Raw genomic sequence first — 7,158 nt, forward strand, 5'->3', positions numbered from 1 at the left:
CCGGTTCCAGACCCGGCTGGGCGCGGGGCCACCGCTCCCCTGAGATCAGACCGGGTGGAAGAGTCAAGGGTCTCCGGCCCCTCGCTCGCAAAGGAGGGGTTCAGTCCGCACCCCCGCGGCCGCCCCAGTCGAGAACCAAGACCAGGCATACGAATCTCTGGCCTTCCTTCCCCAGCTCCCGGGTCCTGTCCCACAGCCACCAGCCTGGCGTGGCCCGCGTGTCGGGGAGGCGGAGTGACGACGGGCCTGTGTGCCCTGCGCGCTCCCGTGAAGCTGGGTCACACCCCGTCATTCCGCAGGGGATTTGGGGGGCGGTGGAGGAGCACCCCCTTTTCCGGGGTGATGCTGAAGTGCTTCCTACCTTACTCGCCTGGTTGTGTGGGCGTGGGGCCGGCTCACCCTGCGCCGCCCCAGGTGCCTTCCCTGCCGTGTGGACAGGGGCTCGCCGCCTGCCCTCGGGTCCGCGGGGGTGGCCTCGCTGACGCGCCCCCCAACTCCCACCCACGCCGGGCGGGTCGCCCCGGGAGCTGATCCCCGCCCGCCCCAGGCCTTCGGAAACCCTGAGTGTCGAGGGCCGTGAACTCCAGTCACTCGAAGCCGCTCGGGGGTCCGAGCCTTTGCAGTGGAGGACGCACCCGTGAAGACGCGACTTGGCGGCGTGGGTTAAAGAGCCTGCTACCTCCTGACCGGATCCAGAAACGGGACGTTTGCCCTTCCGATTTGCACCTCCCGGCCCCCTCAACATCCGGCGATGTGCGTCTTGTGACCGTGTGACCGTGGGCTCCAGCGCCTCCCCAGGAGCCCACAGCACCTTTCCAGCTCGTGTTCTGGGCCCGTTCAATACCGTCTGAAAAGCTCACGCCCTCCTGTTTTCCACGGCACCGCACGGTCCGCCTACAGCCTGCCTCTCTGTCCTGCCTCGTCCCCTCCCCTAAGTCCCAGACACCCTTCCCTGAAACAGAGGAAATCACCCACCCGTAGGGAGCTCCTGCTATGACATCCACTCTGGTAAAAAGGCCCGCCACCCCCTCCCCGGCTGCGCCGGTAAATCCCCAGATGGTGTCAGGAGAAGGCCTTGGCCAAAAGCGATGGCTTTCCTTTTGAAGATTTGCTAATAATATTGAGGGTTTTGAGCTGTGGGCCCAAGAAACTGGTCATCAGAAAACACCCTTTCAAGAAACTCATCATCAGAAAATGCCCATAAAGACGAGGCACTGACATTTGTTGAATGGGACGCAGGTCAGGGGAAACTGCACATCTGACCCAGAAAATTACTGAGTTACAGCAGATACAAAATTGAGTTTCTGAAATGTTTCAAGTGTCACTTTTTACTTAAGTGACAAAACCAGGCCACAAAATTATGCATCGACTATGATTCAACTATGTCAAAAGAGTACACATAAAAATAGATCGGACTGTTGGCTACCTGTGTATATTTTAATATAAAAATTGCCAGTAGAAGGATGGACTAAATAGGGCATTTCTTTCTTTTTCTAGTTTTCAAAGTTTTGACAAAGTGGTCATGATAACTTCTGTAATTTAGAAAATACTTTGGGGTGCCTGGCTGGCTCAGTCCGAAGAGCGTGAGACTCTTGATCTCCGGATAGTGAGTTCAAGCCCCACGGTTGGGTGTAGAGATTAAATATTTTTAGAAATATTTGTTACTGGGGCGCCAGGGTGGCTCGGTCGGTTAAGCGTCTGACTTCGGCTCAGGTGTGGGTTCGAGCCCCACATCAGGCTCTGTGCTGACAGCTCAGAGCCTGGACCCTGTTTCAGATTCTATGTCTCCCTCTCTCTCTCGCCCTCCCCTGCTTGCACTCTGTCTCTGTCTCAAAAATAAACAAACATCAAAAAAAACTTTTTAAAAAATATACGTTACTGCTAGCACTTAACAGTGTTACAAGCACCCGGAAGGGATTTTCACGCTTGGACCCAACAGCTTGTCTGCTCCCCAGCTTGAGGCTTGGGACTTCCAGCAGGAAGCAGAGGGAGAGCAGAGCACCGGTGAGCATGCGTGTGAGGGTCCGTTCCTCAGACAGACCTGTGGAACCTGAGCTGAGACCAAAGTCCCTATCAAAGGAAACTCACATTTTGCTGTAAACTTCACTGTACTTACAGGACTGTAAACATTCAATTATCAGTATGAAGGCTTTTTTTTTTTTTTTTTTTTTTTTTTTTTTTTGGTGCCAGTAACAAGGTGAGGAATGGGACTAGAAGGGGAATAACAGTTGGCATGACTTTTTAACAAGGTAAAACTATTTAAAGATATACGAGCTTCCAAATGTTTACAAAAGTTCACAACTACTTAATTTCTACAAAAAGATTGGTGCCATCAATGTAGGTTTTCATTAGTAAATAAAACTAAGGCTAATAGTACTGTTCTCATTGAGAGTTCTAAAATCCAGAGCAAAAGCCCATCCCCTACTTTAAAAAACAGAATTACAGGTCACTGGAAGGCAACCTTTTGCCTACAATTCCAGGGGCCTCTCCTGTCTACTTCAGAGAGTCTGGATACAGCGATTGTCGCATCTTTTGCCTGGTTGACAGGGAGCTTAAGACAAGTTGGCAACTTGCTTTTCTTGGCATTCATTCCAGTGCTTCCCTCTGGACCCTGACACCGATCACACACCCACAGGACTTATGCACAGAAGCCCAGACAGGAACCCACTGATGGAAACCCATGTCCCTGCAGAGCAGCCTTTTCCAAGGGTCAAGGGCTGGGGGAAGGCTGGGGGGCAGCAGCTCCTCAGCAACTTCTCAGAGTAGAGAATCAGCCAACACCAGGGAACCACAGAGCAGCAACCCGGAAACCCAGGTGTGCTTCCTAGTGGAGGTGATGAAGCCACCCAGGGCCTCCAGGCAGTTAGAAACCTACGAAAGCAAGTGCAGCTACACTGAGATACTACTATTCAGATCAACAGCCAAGGCGAGAACGTGCATGGCCAAGTACTGTTCGGTTCAGAGTTGATTCCCGGAGAGTGAGTCATCTGTCGTGTTAGAGGAGTGACCTTCCCTAGTCCTTCGGGAGACAAGACTCTCCAGAATCAGGTATTTTCCATTTGTATATAGAAAAGTCTCTCCGGGAACCTAAACTTAACTCTTTAGTAACGTTAAAAGCCTATAGAACCAGTTTTCCTTGTTTCTCAACTCTTAATCACTAGGAGCAAATTACCCAGATCCCCAAATTCTGAAGTCTGAGCATTTGCAAAGCCCCACAGGTGATTCTGATGGAAACCAAGCCCCGAGAGCCGTGAAGTATGCTTAAATTTGTTTCATTTAACTTTACCAAGTATGAATAGTACTTTATTAATGTGCTATAATTAATGATCTCATCTGGAATTTATTTTCCTTTTATTTCCACTGTAATTGTTTTCCTCTTCTTTGCATGACAGCAGTTTTCAGAGGGCACTCTGATTACCTAAGATTCGAACACAAGGTCCGTTTGCTCTGCAGAGTTTCTCACGCTGTGTCAAGTGTACTCATGAGCAGACTTTAGAGAACTCCAAGATGAACTTCTACCGGTAAAGCACAGGCAGAAACTGCCGGAAAACACTGGCACCTGAGGCACCCCACTCCCCAGGGCCTTCATTCTCCCCAAACAAGAAAGGCACAGAGTGAGGTCGCCAAGCGGGTGACATAGGTCATTCCTGACTTCACTCCCACCTCACAAAACAACTAACAATTACTCAAGAATAAGACACCACTAAGAGAAGCCCAGAATGTGGGGGTGAGGCTGACGTACCCTCAGGGACTGAGAGAGTCTGCATCGAAGGTCAGAGAAGCAGCCACGCACGGACGGCATCACCCCACGCAAGCACCCCCCCCCCCCCCCGCCCCAGCACAGCACCGCCCCGAGGCCTCCCCAGAGCCTACCGCTCCCGCAGGGTGGAGAGCCCAGGGGGAGCACCCGGCCCCGGCCCCAGCACTGCGGGTCGCTTCATGGAAACGCGTACCCTGGTTCCCAGCCCACGGGGACTGCAGAGGAATCTGCGGGGCTCGACCACCGGGAATCTGACAGAGAAGCGGGGACGCACTTGGAAAACACCCAGCATTTGGATCTTGACGGACGGAGTTCCTACCTGCAGCGCCCGAACAGTCCGAACCAGCATCTCTGCGGTCCGCAGAGTCGCCACACCGTGCCCTGGGACCTCGGTGCGGTGCCGGTCCGCCCGCCCTCCGGCAATGGAGCTCTCGCACAACTCCAGCCACTGCCGAGCGTGGCAGGTCTCTCCTCTGGTCGGGAGAGGCTGGGAACACCGGGAACAGCAACTGGAGCCCAGGCGGGAGCGCTCCTTCACAGGCCCGCCCACTGCTAATTACGGCTCCCAGTCACCTGGCCAGAGAGCCCGGAAGCTGTGTAGGAAATGCTCGAACGGGGAGTCCTACAGGCAGAGCTGATCATCGGCGGGGCAGAGGGTGGCCCCGTTCAGCCAGGGAACGTGGGGAGCGGGCAGGCTTGGAGTCAAGACCACAAAGAGCCTTGACGAGCCTGAAGTCCATCCCCTGACTCTGCCCAGGCAGGGGAGCGAATTCTTAGCCCCACCTGTGGCGGAGAGTAGCTCCTGGCCCTTCCCAGCTGTGGGGAACACCTGGGAGGGGGCCTGGGACCCGCACTCCAGTCCTGCCCAGGCAGGGGAGCTAATTCATGGGCCCCCCCGGACCGAAGTACAGCCCCAGGCCCCCACCTGAACAGAGACCCTGGTCAGAACACCTGGAAAGCTGCATAGCACACCAACACTCCATTCGGCCAGAGAACTTGGGGCAGGAGATGGCTTGAGTCGAGACCAGCGGTCCTGCCGGTCTTGGAGCCAGGTCTCCCACCCTACCCAGGTGGGGAGACTCACTGGTTGCCTTGCCCATTGCTGAACACAGCCTGCACACTGCCCAACCAGGGAGCCTAACCAGAGTGCACAGGAAGTTGTACAGCCCATCCCTACTTCCGGTGTGGCCCCTGAATATGAGGGCACAGCCTGTGGTTTCCCTGCCCACTGGGCAAAACCAGTAGTCCTGTCTGGCCAGAGAATTCAGTGCCTAATCTTGCCTGAACAGGTTCCCCAGTGACCGTGCGGGCCGTGGGGTCCATTCTGCTGCCCTGCGAGGGCAGGGAAGCTAACTCAGAGCCCCACCGACTACTGAGCATAGCACCCAGTCCTGACTGTCTAGGAGGCCGAACCAAAGAACCCAGGCAACAGTGGAGCCCATCCTCCAGCATCCCCCACCCCTCACTCAGACCTAAGGCAACGGCCTCACCCAAAAATGACCCCACCCCGCCCGGTAGCAGGGCCCACAGCTGGACATTCCCAGCAGACACATTCAGAAATCCAAAGTAAGCTGACTGATGAACGGTCTCTGCCTAAGCAAACCTGCAAAAACTGGGAAAAGAAGACTACTTCTCATATGCATAGATACCAGTATAAGAAATGAACGATCACAAAACTCAGGAAACCACGAGGCTACCAAAGTAAGCTAATAAAACTTTAATGACTGACCCTAAAAAAATAGAGATCTATGATCTGTCAAAGAATTCAGAATAATACTCAAACTTTAGTCAACTACAAGAAACACAGACACCAAATGAAATTAGGAAAACAACGCATGAACAAAATGAAAAGTTCAACAAAGAAACTATTAAAAAACATTGGGGTGGGGGCGCCTGGGTGGCGCAGTCGGTTAAGCGTCCGACTTCAGCCAGGTCACGATCTCGCGGTCCGTGAGTTCGAGCCCCGCGTCGGGCTCTGGGCTGATGGCTCGGAGCCTGGAGCCTGTTTCTGATTCTGTGTCTCCCTCTCTCTGTGCCCCTCCCCCGTTCATGCTCTGTCTCTCTCTGTCCCAAAAAAAAAAATAAATAAAAAACGTTGAAAAAAAAAAATTTAAAAAAAAAAAAAAAAACATTGGCGTGCCTGGGTGGCTCATTCGGTTAAGTGTCCGACTTTGGCTCAGGTCATGATCTCGTGGTTCATGAGTTTGAGCCCCACATCAGGCTCTCTGCTGTCAGCTCAGCACCTGGAGCCTGCTTCGGATTCTGTGTCTCCTCGCTCTCTGCCCCTCCCCCACTCGCACTCGGTCTCTCTCTCAAAAATAAAAACATTAAAAACTTTTGTTTTTAAATAAAAAATAAAAAAATAACAACATCAACAGGGGCACCTGGGTGGCTCAGTCGGGTAAGCATCCCACTTCAGCTCACGTCATGATCTCGTGATTCGTGGGTTGTAGCCCTGTGTCGGGCTCCATGCTGACAGCTCAGAGCCCGGAGCCTGCTTCAGCTTCTGTGTCTCCCCCTCTCTCTCTGCCCCTCCCCTGCTTGCACTTTCTCTCTGTCTCTCAAAAATAATAAACATTTAAAAAAAAATTATATATAAAAAAAAAATCAACAGAAATCTTAGAGCTTAAAAATATGATGACTGAAGAACTCAACGGAGAGCTGTCAAAAGGAGACTTAACTAAGCAGAAGAAAGTTATCAGTGACCCAGAGGACAGGACATTCGAAATTCTTCAGTCAGAGAAACAAAAAGAAAGACTAAAGAACGCCTGTGGGATTTATGGAACACGATCAAAAGAAATAATAATCACAGTATGAGAATTCTGGAAGGAGAAGAGAAAGAGAAAAGGTCAGAAAGTATAATTAAAGCAGTAATGGTAACAACTGAAACTTCCCAAACCTGGGGAGAGAAATGGACATAAAGTTCCATGAGGCCCGAAGGACCCCAAAACGGTTGAACATGAATAGGGCTACACCAAAACACATTATAATTAAATTGTTAGAACTGAAACACAAAGAATTCTGAAAGCAATAAAAGAGGAGAGAGCAATTACACACAGGTAAACTCCCTAAGACCATAGGCAGATTTCTCAAAGGAAACATTTCAGGCCGGGAGGGACTAGAATGACATAGTCAAAATATTAAAATAACTGTCAACCAGGAATTCTATACTCGGTGAAGTTGTCCTTCAGAAATGAAGGAGAGATAAAGACTCTCCAGAAAAACAAAAAAGCTGAGGGAGTGCATCACCACTTGTAAGACCAGCCTTCTTTGAGTGGAAGTAAAAGGACACTAATTAACATCATAGAAACATTAAAAGGTAGTATAAAACTCACTGGAAATGGTAAATATCTAATCAAAGATTCTGTAATATGGGAACAGTGGTGTAAAATTCACTT

The sequence above is a fragment of the Neofelis nebulosa genome, chromosome 8, assembly GCF_028018385.1.
Source record: "Neofelis nebulosa isolate mNeoNeb1 chromosome 8, mNeoNeb1.pri, whole genome shotgun sequence".
Classification (NCBI taxonomy): domain Eukaryota; kingdom Metazoa; phylum Chordata; class Mammalia; order Carnivora; family Felidae; genus Neofelis; species Neofelis nebulosa.